Consider the following 22,523-nt stretch of genomic DNA (forward strand, 5'->3'; position numbering starts at 1 on the left):
GGAGCGTTTGACTCTAAGACTGAAAATACGTATACGGAGGTGTTTCTCTAGCATTTTATTAGTTATTTTTAGTCATAGAGAGATTGAGCAATTACGACCATTACTATAAGGAGGATCTTGTGCCAGTTCCGTTCTTATTTTTCGATATAAGGACGTCATAACCTAGTGGCTTAAACCTGATCTCCAAGCTTAGAGGTCTGAGTTCGAATACCGGTAAGTGCAAACATTAAAATGCATTTTTGTATGGTACCAACAGAACATACAGGCTTTGCATAGTTTGGGGCTAAAAAATGTGTTAAAGGGTATATCAATTATTATCCTTATAATCATACACTACAAAGAACTTTTTTTTAAAAGTCTTAAGAAGAATGAAGGGGCGATCTACAACTACTAATTTAGGCTGTTTTATGGACTATGTTGTGTCAAGTATGGATGGTGGGTCTCAGATTGATGTGATCTACACAGACTTTGAGAAGGCATTCGATCGAGTGGACCATGTTATTCTCTTGCATAAGCTTTATTAATTGGGTATTCGGGGTAACCTTTTGAGATGGATGGAATCGTACTTACAAAATCGTTCCCAAGCTGTAGTAGTAGGAGGCTACTGCTCAAACTTTGAAATCATACCATCGGGTGTCCCTCAAGGCTCAATTCTGGGTCCCCTTTTATATGTTTGCTATCTTTATGATATAAGTAAATGTTTTCACTATGCAAAGTTCCTGATGTACGCCGATGATACTAAAATCTTTATGACAATCAAAGATAATTTGGACTGCTCCAAACTGCAAGCCGATTTAGATAGACTTACTTGCTATTATAATTGTAACCGCATAGATGTCAACCATGGAAAATGCATCTATGTCTCTTTCACGAGAAGAAAGTTTCCAACAGAATTTAGTTACCAAATTATTCATCACCAAATTGATAAAAAACAAGTAGTCAAAGATTTAGGAGTACTTCTGGATGAAAAGCTAATATTTGGAGAACAAATAGATACAATTGTATGTAAGTCATATAAAAGTTTAGGCTTCATCTTGCGCGTAAGTAGCCCCTTTTCTGACTTGGATTGCATCAAGGTTTTGTATAACTCATATATTAGAAGCATTTTTGAATATTGTAGTGTTATATGGAACCCGCAATATTCTGTCTATATTAAGAAATTAGAAAGCATTCAGAGAAAATATGTGAATCACCTTAACTTTAGGACTCACAGTTAAGGCCGGCAACGCTCTTGTGATTCCTCTGGTGTTGCAAGAGAATGTGGGCGGCGGTGATCACTTAACACCAGGTGACCCGTACGCTCGTTTGTCCTCCTATTCCATAAAAAAAAAAAAGTTATAATAAAGGTTATGAAGAATCTTGTAAGCACCATCAACTCATTAGTCTTGAAAACAGACGTATCCTTCTTGAATTATCTCTTTTACATGGGCTTTGTCACGGTTATGTAGACTATCAGGAACTTACCACTAAAACTTTAAATTTTTGTACTCCAAAAAGACGCTCTAGGCACACATGCTTATTTCCTATTCCTCAGGTGTCCTCAAATTACGCACAACATTCTATAATAACTCGATTACATAAAACCTATAATAATAAGTTTAGTTCGGTTGATATTTTCCACCTCAATAAACTCAAATTCAAAAATGAGATATTAAGAATATTAGTTGAAACATAATTTTATGATTTTATTAAGATAGTTCATTTCATGTTAGTTAGGTATCTTTTCATAGTTTAAAGCCTTTATTTTTATCACATTAAAACGAATACACACACAAACACACACACACATACACCCACACACATGCGCACATGTATATATAATTGTATACTAACTAGCAAATATCCGAATACATTCATGGTGTTTTACTGTGTCGATTGCTTAAAATTAAGGCCTTTAAAATGTTAATCCCTTTTGGCTGTCAGATCACATTTATATGTATTAATTAAATATTTTTAAGAGCTGTGGATTATGTATAAATAAATAAATTAATTAATTAAAGTAACTAATCAATTACAAACTTAATATAGTATTTTATACAAGAGTTCTATACTGAGGGTAAAAACACGAGAATGACGTGTCGCATACAATATTTTTTCTACGACTAGGTAATTTTAAATAAAACAAACAAATATAACACGTTTTCGAATAGCCGCTTAAATGGCCGGGAAATGTATTATCGAAATTCTTCAAGGAATGACAAAGGTACGTACTCATACAGCCAGCGCTGGAAAATTTAAATTACAAAATATACCTAACAGCATCTTGGCAAATGATATTAACAAGTTTTATTCTTGAGTTCACATTAAAATGTTTAGTCTCGTTACCAGGCCATAAAATCCAAAAAAAAAAAAATGTTTAGTCTAATCATTTAAACATGTAAATATGACGTAAGTAATATAGTAGGTATGTATTACCTAATATCAATACCTATACCTAACCTAGATTTGGATGTCTGTGGCACCAAGACAGTAATTGTGCTTTTTTGGCGACATTATAGTACGGTAAACAATGCTTTTTGAGGCCATAGAGAATATACTTTATATTGTGGCTGTATGAATGACAGATAAAAGTAGAGGAGTAGAGAAAATGTATAACTACATAATGAATGAATTTGTAATCACTATATCAATGAGAACTATTGTTTCAGTTCCCATTATCTATTGATATGAACGCTATTATTACGTGTATGAGTCTGGACGCCATGTTGCTCGTTGAATACTAAACACGTTGCGTTCACGGTCAATGTTACGGCATCTGTGAACTCTTTGAATACATAATTTATCTGTCATACATTTTATTACAATTCGCGCCTTTACTTTACATCAGCTAGTTATCTAAGCTAACCTTTAGTTTTATTACAAGGCATAAAAGGTATTTATTTTCACGAAGTTGATTCCTTTAGAATTTTTTGATGCCATTTCAATATTCTAGATACTACTACCACTTCGGAAACAAATGGCGCTCTGGGAGAGAAGAAGCGGCACAAGAAACTCTCCCAGCATTATTTTTTTGCGCTCTTTTCAATAAAAATATTTCTTCTTCTTCTATAAAATTATCATAATCTAGTCCCAGGCTGTCCGATCACTTAGATATTCAGCTGTGGAGTAATAGGATTTACGACAGAGCCATTTTATTATATTTAAATTTATTTATAGATAGCTAGATATTTACTGCACGAAGATTTTATGAAGATAACATAAGAGGTCATTTCTCTCTGCTATATTATGTTATAACTTTCATTTATCTGATATTCTGACTCTTGTTTGACAAAGATATAAACAACCATGCCAATATGAGTATTGGCAATACTTACACTACTCCTGACTATATCCTTAAATAGTGATTTATTGTTTCCGCATCGCGCTCTATCATCATCATCATCATTTCAACCGGAAGACGTCCAGTGCAGGGCAAAGATTGGTCCTGCGCTGCCCTCATTCATCCTATTTCGGCGTTCTTTACCAGATCGCCCATCTTGTAGATATATCAAATTATTATTTTAAAATTCTTTGACATACTGTACATATATTTGACGTAAAGTTTTTGTGTAGGAATGTTATGGGAAAAGTGCTAGAGAAAAATGAAGTCCAGTATAATATAAATAAATAGCCTTTGAAATAATATAGGACTATATAATAGAACTCACTGGATGGTAGAAAATAACCGGAAATTACATCAATAAAGATATGTCACCTAAACGAACATATATTTTAGGCCTTGTTTAGGTAATAAGAACAACGCCAAACGAAAAACAAAAGACTCTCATCAATTTCTCTCGCCTCGCCACATTATTTCTTATTCATTTCATAGCATTCATTCAAATTCAAATATTTTAATTTCAAATAGGATAAATGGAATATGAAATCACATATTGAAAAACAGAAACAGAAAATATGTGCCTCAGACCTGAAGATCAGGCGCAACAAACTGCGGAATTCCTTTTTTCTTAAATTTTGTTACAATAAAATCTATGATTTAAATAGCCTGCGGGCGGTCGCCCTATTCCAAATCTGTGGTATCATTAAGAAAGTAGTTTATGTTATAGTTAGTACCTTTAACCACAAACGTCTTCGAAAGATTCTTTTGAATTTCGTAAAACATTGGTTCTGAACTTTTTCTGCGATCACGTTGTAAAAGTATAAACAATGTCCAAAAAAGACTTACCAACTCAAGTTAACCGAGTAAGTAGGCTTAACAAGTTTATATTGGTTCCTGGTGTCAACATTATGATCATCACAGTTTCTAGAATATTCACTGTACTATATTCACTGTATTATATGTACCTATGTACATACATAACATTATCAAAAATATACTGAGAGGCAACAGTTAAATTAATGTCTAATTCATCAAATTTTTCCCTTAATGATTCTTTAGTACATTTCTGTTCGACATCGATTTCAGCCTCAGGCTTCGAATAAAAGCCTCGAAAGCCTCTTGACGAAGCAATACTGAAATATTGAAATACACAGTCTAGCTCCAAAAACATTAATTTGTCGTTCTAACAACAATATAGTGTAAACATGAAGAACCTGGTTGTCTATTGAGTTTCAGTTGCTGTTATCTACAACATCTAGTTAGTTACTTGATGTTAACTATATAAATATATTTGCCTATAATGTTATTTATGTATTTATATATTTAGTAAACAGTGCTGTTAAATTTGCTAATAATAATAATAAAAAATATCTATTGCAAAATAAGAACCTTCGCATAATTACGTGTGAAATATTAGCAACTGTATTAAGCTGTGAGGAATTCAAGCGCCGTTGACAGTAATTGAGACGTTCTATGATATTACTTACTACTTCAACTATTTTGGATCACACGAGTGATTTCCTAAGAAATAGTTACGATCGTTTAGTCAACTCAGCTCCCAGCAATGCTAGGACATTCGAGTCGTCGCGAAAGGCCACACAAGTTTAAATGTTTCCCCACACCATATCTGCAACACGTTGGGTCACAATTCTACGAATAAATATAAAGATGCTTTAATTCCTTGCTTGTATAGGAACGACAGAGAATTGATGTTTTTGATTTATTCAATTACTATGTATTTTGTCAGTCCGAACAAAGGCAATACAAATATATTTCAGTCTGAAGCACTGCTGTACTTTCACGAAAAGAAGCCGTGTGTCACTTATCCATATCAATCAATCGATCAAAAATCGTTGCTTATTGATTCGTTGATTTTATAATTGGCTAAATACGAGCGATGATGTTTACGATCAATGCAAAGAAAAGTGATATTTTTAATCATTTGATATTACATTTTGTCATCGACCAGATAACTGACAATTTGCCTCTTATTTAACTTTGTTAAAAAAAACGTGTACAATGTTTGATTTTTTTAATTTCAATTTGTCTTTCTCTGTATGTAAAATATTAATATGTAAAATTATTCTTTGTTTTTGTGTGCCACTACTATGGTGTGGTAAATCCACTTATAATACAACCACATACGCTTATACAACTTACGCACAATAAAGGTGCTTTAACTTACCAGCGAAAATTTGCACCTGGCCACAAGGCACAAACTACACAAGCTTGGCTTGAAGTCAACATTACGATTCTAAAACGGACGATCTAAGCGTCATATCTTAATCTTAATATATATAAATTCAGTGTCCTGATGTTTGTTTCCAGTGAACTCTTAAACTAATGAACGGACTTCATGGAGTGCAGTTTAGTCCAACATGAAAGATCGATTTTATTTCGATTTGGGACACATAATTATTTTTATTTGTAATATTTGTTTTGTATGGACATTTTTTACGAGAGAATTTATTGACGCACGGCTCGACAGTTCTGCTGTGAAACAATTCTTGATGTTATGAAATATTATTGACAAAAATTCATAAGAAACAGTATTTTATTTATTATGTACACGGGTTAGCTTGTAAAGTTATATGACGCTTATAACGTCCGTTTTAGTAGACATAGCCTACCAATATAATAGTGTATAGTTTATGACTGTTCTAAACGAAAGCATAAAATCGAGTCAATTTATTTCCCACGACTAAATTTACCATGTAAACAGTGCGGAAATCTAAAGATTCGTAGCAGGACAGATTAAAGACAATAATGGAAAAAGGTGAAACTTCAATAATTTTTATTATTTGTAAAAGAAGTTATGGCAAACTATTGCAGCTAGACAAGGTAGGTATAATATTGAACCGGCCGGCGCGGCGTGGGGCATAGTAAGTACTAACTATGATGCACGACCGAACGAATTTATTTATAATTCCAACATTGTAGAGCTCGAAATAAATATGTGAAGCTCGGAAACACAGCGCTGCGAGCAAGCATGATTAATTAGCAACAAGTGTTGACTGCTATCTTGTAAAAATGGTCAAAACTAGGTCGGCTCAACGCACTTAGGATTCCATGAGATAATCAATATTAAAATAATTCGGAAGCCATTGGTGATCTTCATCATCCGTTACATTTCATCGAAAAATACTTCATCAGAACCTCCTCTTTTATAAACTAACATTTCTAAGGTGAAGCCCAAGTAATAAAAAATTATAATTACCTCAGTGTATGTTAACAAACATTAGCCTATTTAAACAAAAACAAAAACTTTATAATAATTTTATAAAAAAAAGAAGACGACCCTAAGTTCCTTGCGCCCGTTCTTTTCGGGTGAGAGGCATACATTTTTCGAATGCGTGGAAGTTTTTGACCTTCATAATCTAATATATAAAATTCTCATGTCGCGATGTTTGTAGTTAAAATCCTTCGAAACGGTTTGACCGATTCTCATGAAATTTTGAGTGCATATTGGGTAGGTCTGAGAATCGGACAACACCTATTTTTCATCCCCCTATATGTTAAGGATGGTCCAATTTTGCCAATTTTTTTTTTTAATTTTATGACATTTTTTTTAATTTGTTTGACATCGATGTCAATAGTCCTGCACAACGAACTCTCTTTACTTAAAAATGAAATTCTACTATTTACTTTGTCTTAGATACGATTAATGTGATATATTTTGGTTTTTAAACTATAAATGTAATTAATTTGCTGACGTCGGATCATACTGGATATGTCGTAAAAAGAACTGCATCAGTAAGTACCTATAATTGTTATTTCAGCAAAATAATTTTCACGTAATACGCTACGTAAGATACTGGGATTTGGATCTAGGCCAGTCATAAAATCTAATAGCAATGATATAATCTAAACAATTCATTGTTACGTAGCTATCAGCAATATTTATTTGAAATGGATATAGCAATGATATAATGCCTGCATGACGTTCAATATTGTCTTACTTTGAGCCAGATAAGGATTTACCCCCTTGTTCATAATGGTCCGCTAACTTTAAACAGCCGCTAAGGAGTGTTTTTTCTCATTCTGACTGAGGTCAATAGAAGAAGACAGAGTTCGAATTAGCAATGCTTTAAGTTAGCAGACTATTATGAATAAGGGGGTTAGGGTTTATGTATGTATTTTCATACTCTTATATGAGTTACACCTGTATGTATCTATGAAGCTATGTATAGATTATCATGTATCTACGTATTTGTATGTATACATGTTTATTCTATTTGTAACTAAATTTAGATACAAATACATAAATATATATGTAACGAAAATTGGCACACACATCAAGACATCCGATTTATATGATTAATTAGGGACGAGACGAGCAGGACGTTTAACTGATCGTAATTGATACGCTCTGTCCATTACAATGCAGTGCCGCTCAGGATTCTTGAAAAACACAAAAACTCTGAGCGGCACTACAAATGCGCTCGTCACCTTTAGACATAAGATGTTAAGTCTCATTTGCCCAGTAATTTCGCTAGCTACGGCGCCCTTCAGACCGAAACACAATTATGTTTACACATTACTGCTTCACTGCAAAAATAGGCGCCGTCGTGATATCCATAATCTAGCCGGCATCCTGTGAAAAGCAGCCTCCCACTGGTAAAACAAGGATCCATGACAGTACAATAATTTTGGCGCTGTATCCTAACCTGAATGTCTAGATTAATTAAAAAATTCAAAATGAATTCGAAGCGTGTTAATAACTTTATTTTATTTGTTAACTCGGTCTTTACTCACGTTTTATCGGTGTGGGTACCGAGTTTCAGACCATTCGTTTAGTGTTTAGTTTTATAAATTTTGTTTTTTAACCGACTTTAAAAAGGAGGAGCCTATCAATTCGATCGGTATTTTTTTGCATGTATGTACACCGTTTACTCTGATATTTATGATCCGATTTACGTAATTTCTTAAGTTCGATGCAGAATAGATGCCATTTGGCTCTATAAAAAATTTACATAGTTTGGCCATAGTTTGTTTTTTGTGTACGGCCTTTTTAGGAGTATTCATTCGGGTTGATATGTATTATAATTATTAACTGACACTAAAAAGTAAAAAATTAAAAAAAAACTACGCTTAATAAAATCGACTTCAAAAACTGAAAAGTATCAAATAACTAAAAATTTTATTTAATACACCTTTACCTTTAATATTAATAAAATACTATTATTTGTATACTATACTATTATTTGTATACATATTGATAGCTTACAAGTCTATAGCTAAACCTTTCGTGCGCGATAAAAACTTCTTTGCTAATGCTACTTCGTTCGAGTCATTTATAAATTAGTTTGAAAAGGTCCCATTAATTTTATTCGCGCTCGAATCGCACGAGTAAACGATGTGCTCGAATATAAGCCATTGAATAAATGTAATCACCTCAGTGATTCACAAATAAGAATTTACAAGTCATTAGCGTTGGTTAAATCGACAACTTCAGCGTATTTTCGTCAAGATTATAATTGCGTTGACAGTTTTAAACAGAGAATGTGCGTGAACGCACGTTGTCATGTAACGTTTGACACACGCGTCGCAAATGTTTTTAGTCTCAAGCGATGTCTGCTCAAACGAATTTCTTTTGATCTTATTATATTTTTTTTTATGGAATAGGAGGACAAACGAGCGTACGGGTCACCTGGTGTTAAGTGATCACCGCCGCCCACATTCTCTTGCAACACCAGAGGAACCACAAGAGCGTTGCCGGCCTTTAAGGAAGGTGTACGCGCTTTTTTTGAAGGTTCCCATGTCGTATCGTCCCGGAAACACCGCATAAGGAAGCTCATTCCACAGCGTTGTAGTACGCGGAAGAAAGCTCCTTGAAAACCGCACTGTGGAGGACCGCCACACATCCAGATGGTGGGGATGATATCCTAACTTGTGGCGTGTCGTGCGAAGGTGGAATTCGGCGGCAGGAATCAGGTTAAACAGCTCTTCGGAACACTCCCCATGATAAACGCTAAACGATAAATATGTAATTTGTTTTCTACTATTAATAGTAATGTAGTGTAGTAAATTTCTACTATTAATAATTGTTTAAACAAGCAATTCAATTACTTATTTTTGAATATGTATTTAAAATTATTCTAATAAATTTTGTAAAAATTTTATACACTAAAAACTATAATTAAAATAGTAATACTACAAAATGCTTATTTCCTAGTATGTCAAATTGTTTCCTTAAAATTACGAAGTATTGATTTGTTTTTTCCCAACATGGTTTCATTAAAAAAAAATATAATAATTATTTTTATAAATCTAATATTTATTTAGATTAAACATTATTATTTATTATAAAATTGAATATTACGACTAGTAAGCATTAATCCTCTTGTCACCTTTGCAGGAATTTAATTGTCTATACGCGGTATTACAATCTCGGTATGACATAGATATCTTCACAAGGAGCGTTTGACTCTAAGACTGAAAATACGTATACGGAGGTGTTTCTCTAGCATTTTATTAGTTATTTTTAGTCATAGAGAGATTGAGCAATTACGACCATTACTATAAGGAGGATCTTGTGCCAGTTCCGTTCTTATTTTTCGATATAAGGACGTCATAACCTAGTGGCTTAAACCTGATCTCCAAGCTTAGAGGTCTGAGTTCGAATACCGGTAAGTGCAAACATTAAAATGCATTTTTGTATGGTACCAACAGAACATACAGGCTTTGCATAGTTTGGGGCTAAAAAATGTGTTAAAGGGTATATCAATTATTATCCTTATAATCATACACTACAAAGAACTTTTTTTTAAAAGTCTTAAGAAGAATGAAGGGGCGATCTACAACTACTAATTTAGGCTGTTTTATGGACTATGTTGTGTCAAGTATGGATGGTGGGTCTCAGATTGATGTGATCTACACAGACTTTGAGAAGGCATTCGATCGAGTGGACCATGTTATTCTCTTGCATAAGCTTTATTAATTGGGTATTCGGGGTAACCTTTTGAGATGGATGGAATCGTACTTACAAAATCGTTCCCAAGCTGTAGTAGTAGGAGGCTACTGCTCAAACTTTGAAATCATACCATCGGGTGTCCCTCAAGGCTCAATTCTGGGTCCCCTTTTATATGTTTGCTATCTTTATGATATAAGTAAATGTTTTCACTATGCAAAGTTCCTGATGTACGCCGATGATACTAAAATCTTTATGACAATCAAAGATAATTTGGACTGCTCCAAACTGCAAGCCGATTTAGATAGACTTACTTGCTATTATAATTGTAACCGCATAGATGTCAACCATGGAAAATGCATCTATGTCTCTTTCACGAGAAGAAAGTTTCCAACAGAATTTAGTTACCAAATTATTCATCACCAAATTGATAAAAAACAAGTAGTCAAAGATTTAGGAGTACTTCTGGATGAAAAGCTAATATTTGGAGAACAAATAGATACAATTGTATGTAAGTCATATAAAAGTTTAGGCTTCATCTTGCGCGTAAGTAGCCCCTTTTCTGACTTGGATTGCATCAAGGTTTTGTATAACTCATATATTAGAAGCATTTTTGAATATTGTAGTGTTATATGGAACCCGCAATATTCTGTCTATATTAAGAAATTAGAAAGCATTCAGAGAAAATATGTGAATCACCTTAACTTTAGGACTCACAGTTAAGGCCGGCAACGCTCTTGTGATTCCTCTGGTGTTGCAAGAGAATGTGGGCGGCGGTGATCACTTAACACCAGGTGACCCGTACGCTCGTTTGTCCTCCTATTCCATAAAAAAAAAAAAGTTATAATAAAGGTTATGAAGAATCTTGTAAGCACCATCAACTCATTAGTCTTGAAAACAGACGTATCCTTCTTGAATTATCTCTTTTACATGGGCTTTGTCACGGTTATGTAGACTATCAGGAACTTACCACTAAAACTTTAAATTTTTGTACTCCAAAAAGACGCTCTAGGCACACATGCTTATTTCCTATTCCTCAGGTGTCCTCAAATTACGCACAACATTCTATAATAACTCGATTACATAAAACCTATAATAATAAGTTTAGTTCGGTTGATATTTTCCACCTCAATAAACTCAAATTCAAAAATGAGATATTAAGAATATTAGTTGAAACATAATTTTATGATTTTATTAAGATAGTTCATTTCATGTTAGTTAGGTATCTTTTCATAGTTTAAAGCCTTTATTTTTATCACATTAAAACGAATACACACACAAACACACACACACATACACCCACACACATGCGCACATGTATATATAATTGTATACTAACTAGCAAATATCCGAATACATTCATGGTGTTTTACTGTGTCGATTGCTTAAAATTAAGGCCTTTAAAATGTTAATCCCTTTTGGCTGTCAGATCACATTTATATGTATTAATTAAATATTTTTAAGAGCTGTGGATTATGTATAAATAAATAAATTAATTAATTAAAGTAACTAATCAATTACAAACTTAATATAGTATTTTATACAAGAGTTCTATACTGAGGGTAAAAACACGAGAATGACGTGTCGCATACAATATTTTTTCTACGACTAGGTAATTTTAAATAAAACAAACAAATATAACACGTTTTCGAATAGCCGCTTAAATGGCCGGGAAATGTATTATCGAAATTCTTCAAGGAATGACAAAGGTACGTACTCATACAGCCAGCGCTGGAAAATTTAAATTACAAAATATACCTAACAGCATCTTGGCAAATGATATTAACAAGTTTTATTCTTGAGTTCACATTAAAATGTTTAGTCTCGTTACCAGGCCATAAAATCCAAAAAAAAAAAAATGTTTAGTCTAATCATTTAAACATGTAAATATGACGTAAGTAATATAGTAGGTATGTATTACCTAATATCAATACCTATACCTAACCTAGATTTGGATGTCTGTGGCACCAAGACAGTAATTGTGCTTTTTTGGCGACATTATAGTACGGTAAACAATGCTTTTTGAGGCCATAGAGAATATACTTTATATTGTGGCTGTATGAATGACAGATAAAAGTAGAGGAGTAGAGAAAATGTATAACTACATAATGAATGAATTTGTAATCACTATATCAATGAGAACTATTGTTTCAGTTCCCATTATCTATTGATATGAACGCTATTATTACGTGTATGAGTCTGGACGCCATGTTGCTCGTTGAATACTAAACACGTTGCGTTCACGGTCAATGTTACGGCATCTGTGAACTCTTTGAATACATAATTTATCTGTCATACATTTTATTACAATTCGCGCCTTTACTTTACATCAGCTAGTTATCTAAGCTAACCTTTAGTTTTATTACAAGGCATAAAAGGTATTTATTTTCACGAAGTTGATTCCTTTAGAATTTTTTGATGCCATTTCAATATTCTAGATACTACTACCACTTCGGAAACAAATGGCGCTCTGGGAGAGAAGAAGCGGCACAAGAAACTCTCCCAGCATTATTTTTTTGCGCTCTTTTCAATAAAAATATTTCTTCTTCTTCTATAAAATTATCATAATCTAGTCCCAGGCTGTCCGATCACTTAGATATTCAGCTGTGGAGTAATAGGATTTACGACAGAGCCATTTTATTATATTTAAATTTATTTATAGATAGCTAGATATTTACTGCACGAAGATTTTATGAAGATAACATAAGAGGTCATTTCTCTCTGCTATATTATGTTATAACTTTCATTTATCTGATATTCTGACTCTTGTTTGACAAAGATATAAACAACCATGCCAATATGAGTATTGGCAATACTTACACTACTCCTGACTATATCCTTAAATAGTGATTTATTGTTTCCGCATCGCGCTCTATCATCATCATCATCATTTCAACCGGAAGACGTCCAGTGCAGGGCAAAGATTGGTCCTGCGCTGCCCTCATTCATCCTATTTCGGCGTTCTTTACCAGATCGCCCATCTTGTAGATATATCAAATTATTATTTTAAAATTCTTTGACATACTGTACATATATTTGACGTAAAGTTTTTGTGTAGGAATGTTATGGGAAAAGTGCTAGAGAAAAATGAAGTCCAGTATAATATAAATAAATAGCCTTTGAAATAATATAGGACTATATAATAGAACTCACTGGATGGTAGAAAATAACCGGAAATTACATCAATAAAGATATGTCACCTAAACGAACATATATTTTAGGCCTTGTTTAGGTAATAAGAACAACGCCAAACGAAAAACAAAAGACTCTCATCAATTTCTCTCGCCTCGCCACATTATTTCTTATTCATTTCATAGCATTCATTCAAATTCAAATATTTTAATTTCAAATAGGATAAATGGAATATGAAATCACATATTGAAAAACAGAAACAGAAAATATGTGCCTCAGACCTGAAGATCAGGCGCAACAAACTGCGGAATTCCTTTTTTCTTAAATTTTGTTACAATAAAATCTATGATTTAAATAGCCTGCGGGCGGTCGCCCTATTCCAAATCTGTGGTATCATTAAGAAAGTAGTTTATGTTATAGTTAGTACCTTTAACCACAAACGTCTTCGAAAGATTCTTTTGAATTTCGTAAAACATTGGTTCTGAACTTTTTCTGCGATCACGTTGTAAAAGTATAAACAATGTCCAAAAAAGACTTACCAACTCAAGTTAACCGAGTAAGTAGGCTTAACAAGTTTATATTGGTTCCTGGTGTCAACATTATGATCATCACAGTTTCTAGAATATTCACTGTACTATATTCACTGTATTATATGTACCTATGTACATACATAACATTATCAAAAATATACTGAGAGGCAACAGTTAAATTAATGTCTAATTCATCAAATTTTTCCCTTAATGATTCTTTAGTACATTTCTGTTCGACATCGATTTCAGCCTCAGGCTTCGAATAAAAGCCTCGAAAGCCTCTTGACGAAGCAATACTGAAATATTGAAATACACAGTCTAGCTCCAAAAACATTAATTTGTCGTTCTAACAACAATATAGTGTAAACATGAAGAACCTGGTTGTCTATTGAGTTTCAGTTGCTGTTATCTACAACATCTAGTTAGTTACTTGATGTTAACTATATAAATATATTTGCCTATAATGTTATTTATGTATTTATATATTTAGTAAACAGTGCTGTTAAATTTGCTAATAATAATAATAAAAAATATCTATTGCAAAATAAGAACCTTCGCATAATTACGTGTGAAATATTAGCAACTGTATTAAGCTGTGAGGAATTCAAGCGCCGTTGACAGTAATTGAGACGTTCTATGATATTACTTACTACTTCAACTATTTTGGATCACACGAGTGATTTCCTAAGAAATAGTTACGATCGTTTAGTCAACTCAGCTCCCAGCAATGCTAGGACATTCGAGTCGTCGCGAAAGGCCACACAAGTTTAAATGTTTCCCCACACCATATCTGCAACACGTTGGGTCACAATTCTACGAATAAATATAAAGATGCTTTAATTCCTTGCTTGTATAGGAACGACAGAGAATTGATGTTTTTGATTTATTCAATTACTATGTATTTTGTCAGTCCGAACAAAGGCAATACAAATATATTTCAGTCTGAAGCACTGCTGTACTTTCACGAAAAGAAGCCGTGTGTCACTTATCCATATCAATCAATCGATCAAAAATCGTTGCTTATTGATTCGTTGATTTTATAATTGGCTAAATACGAGCGATGATGTTTACGATCAATGCAAAGAAAAGTGATATTTTTAATCATTTGATATTACATTTTGTCATCGACCAGATAACTGACAATTTGCCTCTTATTTAACTTTGTTAAAAAAAACGTGTACAATGTTTGATTTTTTTAATTTCAATTTGTCTTTCTCTGTATGTAAAATATTAATATGTAAAATTATTCTTTGTTTTTGTGTGCCACTACTATGGTGATATAACTAGTTTAAGAAAACTTAAATTTTAACTGAATTTAATTTGAAGAAGAATTTATTTCGAAGAAACAATGAAATGAATCGTTCGTGAAATATTTTTTTTTATTCAACACATTCACACAGTGAAAGTGTGAATCATTCGTGCGCTGAAATTAAATAAAAAAGTGAATTGACAAATTATTTTAATATACTACTGGGTACTTTAATCCTATTAACGCATAACGAAAAAATTTACAAGAAATTACTTTATTTATATTGTTTTAGTAATTTTTAGTCTTTCTAAAGACAGTAGAATCCGCATATGGCAACATCGAGGGACACAGCATATAAACGGACATAAATTTCATACTGGGCATAAAGTCAGTTTCTTTACAAAATACAAAATCTAGAGTATCATTTCATAGAAAAACCTGAGCAAATGAAAATGGAGAAGAAGATGAGAGATCCATGGCGAAAGTGGAACGAAACTATGAAATAACCAATATGATATACGTCAATGTGATTAAAAGCGGAGTTTTAATTTCACTTAACCAATTTTAATTCGTTCATTTTTTTATGAAACAAAAATAAATTGCAACCAAATAACTGAGCGATCAATATAAGCGAAATGACATGAACTCGCTTTTATATACAAGGGCCGTGTTCTATCATTGCTCATATCGCATAATCCTGAAAACACCGTGCAAAGAAATTCTTTCCACAGCTTATTGTGGAGGAAGATTAATTGAAAATACTACTGCCGATAAAAGCTGTTCAAAGCATCATTGCTTGTAATTAGAAGTTTGTCACCAACATGTGACCGTAGCGAATCATTAATCAGTAAGTCTTAAAAAAATGAGGTTCCTTTTACTTTAAAATAGACAGCCTATATGACGAGGGGTTTTCTATACAAGTTTCGAGACCGTGGGTTGTATATGTGCAAACGGTTGTAACATATAACTATAGAGATTTGGCATCAATTGTTGTCTATTACATCCAGGGCTGCCACCTTACAATCAGATCAAACTTTGTAAATTTTTCAATTATTCAACTAGCCTTACATAATCTAAATTTCTGCTTTATATTATTATAAGGTTCTGAAAGGATTGGATAACAATAAGTAGTTATAGTATTCGATTATGTAATTTTTGTCTTCACAAATTAAATTGTCAGATGCATCGATCAGGTCAGGTTGTCCCACAAAAGATAGGAAGCGATAGCCCACCAAGCACGTTTCAGTTTTTGAAGACAAACATTAATATATTTAAGCATTATATATTTTTAGGGTAATATTTCCACCGTGTATGAAATAACGTGACATTTTTGAGTTCAGCCCTAAGCCTGTTCAGTAAAAATTAACATAGAATGATACGTGTGGCAGCCCTACTTATAAAGACGCACGCCCTCTATATAGCGCTGGGTCTTCTGAAGCCGTGTGGGTGGACATTTATTGTAACAAGAGTGTACCGCAATTGTTTACAACAATATTATTCATTAGCGTAGTCTACGACAAAAAATACTCTCAATAATAAATTATCGTAATATAGATTAGTCACTGTATTCTCTGTCTGACTGGAAAATCATCCATGGCCTTCACTAACGAAGTAAAGAATTACCAATTTTAAATGTTATTTTTTAAGTAGATAATATGCAGCTAGAACACGTCACAATGACATTATAACCCTTACATTATACATTTGACACGGTGTGTCTAACTTGTAAGTACAATACAATGGTTTGCTATGACTACATACCAAGATTAAGGATTGGTCTCCGCTGCGCTCCAGCTGGATACCGCAGTCGCAAAGTGTCGGTAACTAATACTACGCCCAAGTGGGCGTCCTCGTTAAACTTTTGATTGATTGTCAATTGATTGTCAAGATGCCACGCACAGAAGCATCTTTATAAATAGGCAATACACTACAATATAAAGTTTCCTTAATAAAATGGCCATTGTTCGTGGGTAGTGCGGTATCTAGTTCTATCTAATCTAGTTCGAGCGCAGCGGAGACCAATTCTTAATCTAAGACTACATATTATGGCAAATAAAAGGACACTTTTTGAAAAAAACAGGGCGCGGCTATTGTTATTTTTACATAGATATAAAATACAACAATAATTATTTTTGTTCTTCCATATTAAGGTTTACTTACCTACTTATAATAAACGGTGTCTAGACGACTTTAGGTAATTTACAGACACTATTAATATTTAGATTGAAATATAAACTCTAAAATAAATGTAAAAAACGGGGTATTGTAACAATTTTAAATTAAAACATTGCCAGATAATAATTCTCGTTTGCGAAGAATTTGCATAATATTTTAATTTTTGTGCGAGGTAACGTCCATTATACGCCATAAAAGATTTTAAGTATATTGTTACTGTCTTGGATTAGGTATGTAAATGGTTATATATGTTAAAAAAAACATATAATCATTAGTATACTGCACTCAAAAAACCACTTGTCTAAATTATACGGTAGATCTTGTTGCTTATGCTATATACGTATATTACAAATTACTGATTTTTTTGTGTGTTACTGATACCTTATACATGATAATTTATACGTCTAGATAGAGTCTCTTGCTGTCAAACAGGCCAGGAATATTAGTTTAGTGTGCGTGACACGTTACGTCTTACACTCGCGATATGTATGACACTTTGTGTTAGTGTGCGTGAATTGCTCAAAATAGAGATACCACGTATCGGAAGACGCAGTGTTGGTAGGCCCTCCACAAGATGGACAGACGATCTGGTCAAGTTCGGAATACGTTGGATGAGCAGATGGCAGCGCAGGACCGATCGTCGTGGAAATCTTTGGGGGAGGCTTTTGTCCAGCATTGGACGTCTTCCGGCTGATAATGATGATGAACCTCATCGTGTATTTTTTATAGTATACTTACATCTTAGATCATTTATACGTCTAGATAGACTATGAAAGCTGTAAAAACGTCGAAAAATTGAGTTAATACCTAACCTCTATTTTCAGCAATTCACGCACACTTACACAAAGTGTCATACAAATCGCGAGTGTAAGACGTAACTTGACACGCACACTAAACTAATATTCCTGGCCTGTTTTCATTAGTTGTATACAAGCAAGAGACTCTATCTAGACGTATAAATTGTCTAAGGATATTTTGTTTTCTTAAGTAGTGATGAAAATATAAACGTTGCAAAACTTAGATGATTTGGAGCAAAATGTTCTGCAAGAGATATTTTTTTTTAAAAGTGTTAAAATATATTAAAAGGTGAATCACGGTCAAGGTAACAATGAAAATGTTATTTTTTTAGTGAAATATTACATCAATTTTGTTTTCATTCCCAGTTTTAAGTTAAATTTAAGAAAACTGATGTAAAAATGTTATGTACATAAAACGCTAAAGACATAATATCTATTATATTTCTCCGTTGACAGATGACAGCTAACGTCACCCGGCGCGTCACTGACCAAGATTCGCGCCATTTCTCCCGTTTATCAACGTGCAAGATAAGATTTTATTCGCAAATATTTAGTTAGTGAGATAAGGCTCGCAGATCGTTATACTTTGCGCATTTAGGATAAGTATCATCTGTAATTACGGTTTCATATGTAAGAAATTATATCATAAGACTTTTGACGAATCTCTAACTATAAGAGTCAAATTGGATTGCAACATTTTTTTTACAAAACTAAAATCACAGTTCAAAGGGGTTTCCAATATCCCGCGATGGTACTCTACATATTAAAGAGCATCCTAACTGTAACAGCATTTACTTACATACTGCGACAGCTATAAAACATATTAAAGTACCATACATTTTTTTTAATGAAAATAAGAGACGAGACGAGCAGGACGTTCAGCTGATGGTAATTGATACGCTCTACCCATAACAATGCAGTGCCGTGCTCAGTATTCTTGAAAAACAATAATATATATATTAAAAAATAATATAGCTGAAATTCTATGTAAGTATTATAATCAGTAGGATATCTACTCCGTCATGTCATAATGAGACTGCTAGTGGCATTCATTATGACATGACATATCTACGGCCCTGTTTTCTAATGTCAGAATTGGGATTGATATCAGTTTATTAATTGTTTTATTTCGAATACAAGACCTATTGTCAATCAACTTTCCATCTATCATCATTCCTAACCTTACCTTTACCTAATTGTGCATTTTTACGTTACGGAAACGTACTACCAAACTTCACATCCTTTACATATTTTGTGTGTGTTTTGCCTCTTTGGATTATACTAAGTGAGGTTACAATTTTTCCGATTTTAATAGGTCTGTAATATAATCACATATTTTTAAATTTGTTAACATACGTTACATGATATTTTGAGTTAAAGTTTTAAAGTGCCGCATACATGTATATTGTAAAAATTAAATGACAATTGATTACGAGTTCAACGACCAGAAAATTTTGAGGGCAGACTTCACAATAGATTTGTTTGCTAAATCATCTCAACGATTTCTGGGTTACGGAACAATTTGGTTGCGTTTAATGCTTCATTTGTATACGTATGGCCCACTCCTTGCCAATGGTCTATTTTTGACACATTATTACTCAAAATAGTTTACGACCTGATTGCTGTACCTACTCGATGTTTGTGCAATATTTACGAACCAAACAGTTTTTAAAGTTTTGATATAGGGTACACTAGTGTTTATTACTACCTTATTTTATAAAACGTATTTGGTAGTAAACAAAGAGGATGTTAATACCTACTAGGTAATAAGGGGCGGGACTGCCTGAAAAAATATTGAAATATAGTTTAGTATGAAACGTGCAGTGAGATTTGACAGAAGTAAAATAGTAATTTGTTTGTGTGAAGTTTGAAAGTGAACAGTTGCTTACAATACAGTGGATTTCATCTATCTACGGTTTTTACAAGATTATAGCTGTCATCTGTCAATCCATCAATTACTGTATATTTCTTAAAATTGAAAATAATCGCTTTTTGCTTAAAGAGTTTCGATAGGCTAGTAGTAAAATTGTATTGCCTGTCTTATTAGATAAATATTATTCAAACGTAAGGCAGTGTTCATTTCAATTGACTCTTTATTAAAAATATTCAATACTTTAAACAGTTTTTGGACAGTGCTTTCATAAAATACGCCTATATAAAGCCCTTCGGCCTTTCGATTCGCATTGCACCAATTCAACTGAATTAATTTTTAAACATAAGCGAACGTAAGTGAAATTTGATATATTGCAACTTAATATACGTTTTTTGACCTTTACATGAACTATGTTGATAATGATTTATAGGATAATCCTATAACTATACAGAAATAATCTCTTGTAATTAAAGCGCATAAAACTAAATAATCAAGGTATGTAATTTGAAATTTTTAAGGGGTTCGTTTTTGAATATATCAAAAATAAGCCCGCTCCTATACATTCATTATAACAAGAATCATTTTGACATGCCCCTTATCAGATCTGTCTTATTTTTAATTAAATAACTAAATATTTAAAAAACGAATTGCCACAACGTCAAACGATCGCTTCGCTTCCTCGCCAACTTTGAAATAAGACCTTATTGACTACCCTCGAGCCCCGTCCCAAATCCATACAAATAAGTGAGATAATCCTTCAAAGGCAATCTCGAACCGTCGCACGAGACAAGCAGGAATCCAATTATCAACATTTCAATCCCCGTGACAACCTCAAAACTTCCCGCCAGATTAGATTTAACGTGTTGCTAAATTGGACATTAAGGCTATCTTTTGAGGCGTCAATCTTAATTGCCCACGGTTTTGTATAATTTCCGATCTCGACACGGTTTCAACGTTGACTCTCGGCAATTCTCGGAACTTATAAAATAGATATATTTAGACAGATTACGCTTTATCTGCCAACAACAACAGAGCTATAACGCTAGATAAATTACAATACGGACTACAATAAATCCTCTAGCTGGGAGACTGAAATAATCACGGTATGCTATCCCTTTATAAAAGCGCAAACAAAGAGGGGGCAAACAGGCAGGAGCCTCTCGTAATGGGAATTGATGAGACAACCGCCCATGGACATCTGCAACACCAGGGGTCAAGAGATGCGTTGGCGGCCTTTAAGGTGGGAGTATGCTCTATGGTCTTTTCTTGATAGTCCCTAAGTTATATCGGTTCTGGAAAACAGCAGCCGGTAATTGATTCCCCAAAAAGGCTGTGCAAGGCAATATTTTTTTTGCAAAACTCGGTATCAACCTAAACTACTCCTCTAAGCACTCCTCGTGATAAATGCCGTAGAAGATGCAGAGAGAACCCATCTTTATGTGACGTCAAATAATCAAGCTGATCAGAGATGACTCGATCGTCGATGATTCGAGCCGCTCTTCGATGCATGCGGTCACATGAAAGAAGCTGGTACTGGGGAGCGCCCTCCCAGAGGTGAGTACAGTACTCCATGTGAGGCCGAATTTGCGCCTTTTAAAGTTGCAGGTGGCTTTAAGCGAAGTACTGTTTATTATCCGCCCTACAGATTTTCAATATTTTTGCCAGATTGTCAGAACCTACCTATAGAGTACAGATAAGTAAATCTGAAGATAATAGAAATGTTATATCATGCGATATTTGTTGCGGAATATGCGTCTTTTGCCTATATATAAAGTAAGATAATATGATACGATATAGATCATATAGTCACTGTTCGTAGCAGATGATTTTACTTAATAACAGATGGATCAACGTGAATTCCGACGAGTCGCTCTCTCAAATGATTCAGGGTTCCGTATCTCCGTATACGGCGGTCGCTCAGCAAATCCTCTAAGCAAAGCACCTCTCAGCAAAAACTCCTAACCAAATGATGTCCACGGTGATCGGTCCTGCGCTGTCCTATTCCGGCGATCTTGACCATACCATCGGTCCATCCATAAATTTGAATACCGAGACCTATGAACGTGCCCTTAACTCTAGCTAACTTTAATTAAACGGCACGTACAGATAAAATAATACGAGTACTAGCATCAGTTGATAGAATATCAAAAACCAAACTAGCCTATTTAATATATCGTTAACTTGCAGCCATATTATCTCAATATATATAAATCCAGTGTCTTGGTGTTGGTTTATAGTGAACTCCTAAACTAATGAACGGGTTTTAATGGGGATTACTTCATGAAGTGCAGTTTAGTCCAACTTGAGAGATAGGATAGTTTTAATTTCGATTTGGGACCCATATTTATTTTTATTTCCAATATTTGTTTTGTATCGACATATTTTCTATGAGAGAATTTATTGACGAACGGTCTGACAGTTCTGTTGTGGAACAATTTCATAATAACAACCTGATCCCGACCAGTCGCTCAGTGGGAATAAGCACAAACCACTGAGTCATACATGATTTCAGATAGACTTTCTGTAATATTTATTTCC

The 22,523-nt window shown here is 33.6% G+C and overlaps 1 protein-coding gene across 1 annotated transcript in view; it reads right to left on the reverse strand.

Moving 5' to 3' along the window:
• Positions 1 to 22,523, reverse strand: part of LOC126967004 (A disintegrin and metalloproteinase with thrombospondin motifs 7) — a 158,126-nt gene that overhangs the window by 89,696 nt on the left and 45,907 nt on the right. The gene's annotated exons all lie outside the window — the stretch shown is intronic.

Source organism: Leptidea sinapis, chromosome 12 (assembly GCF_905404315.1).
Source record: "Leptidea sinapis chromosome 12, ilLepSina1.1, whole genome shotgun sequence".
NCBI classification, from domain to species: domain Eukaryota; kingdom Metazoa; phylum Arthropoda; class Insecta; order Lepidoptera; family Pieridae; genus Leptidea; species Leptidea sinapis.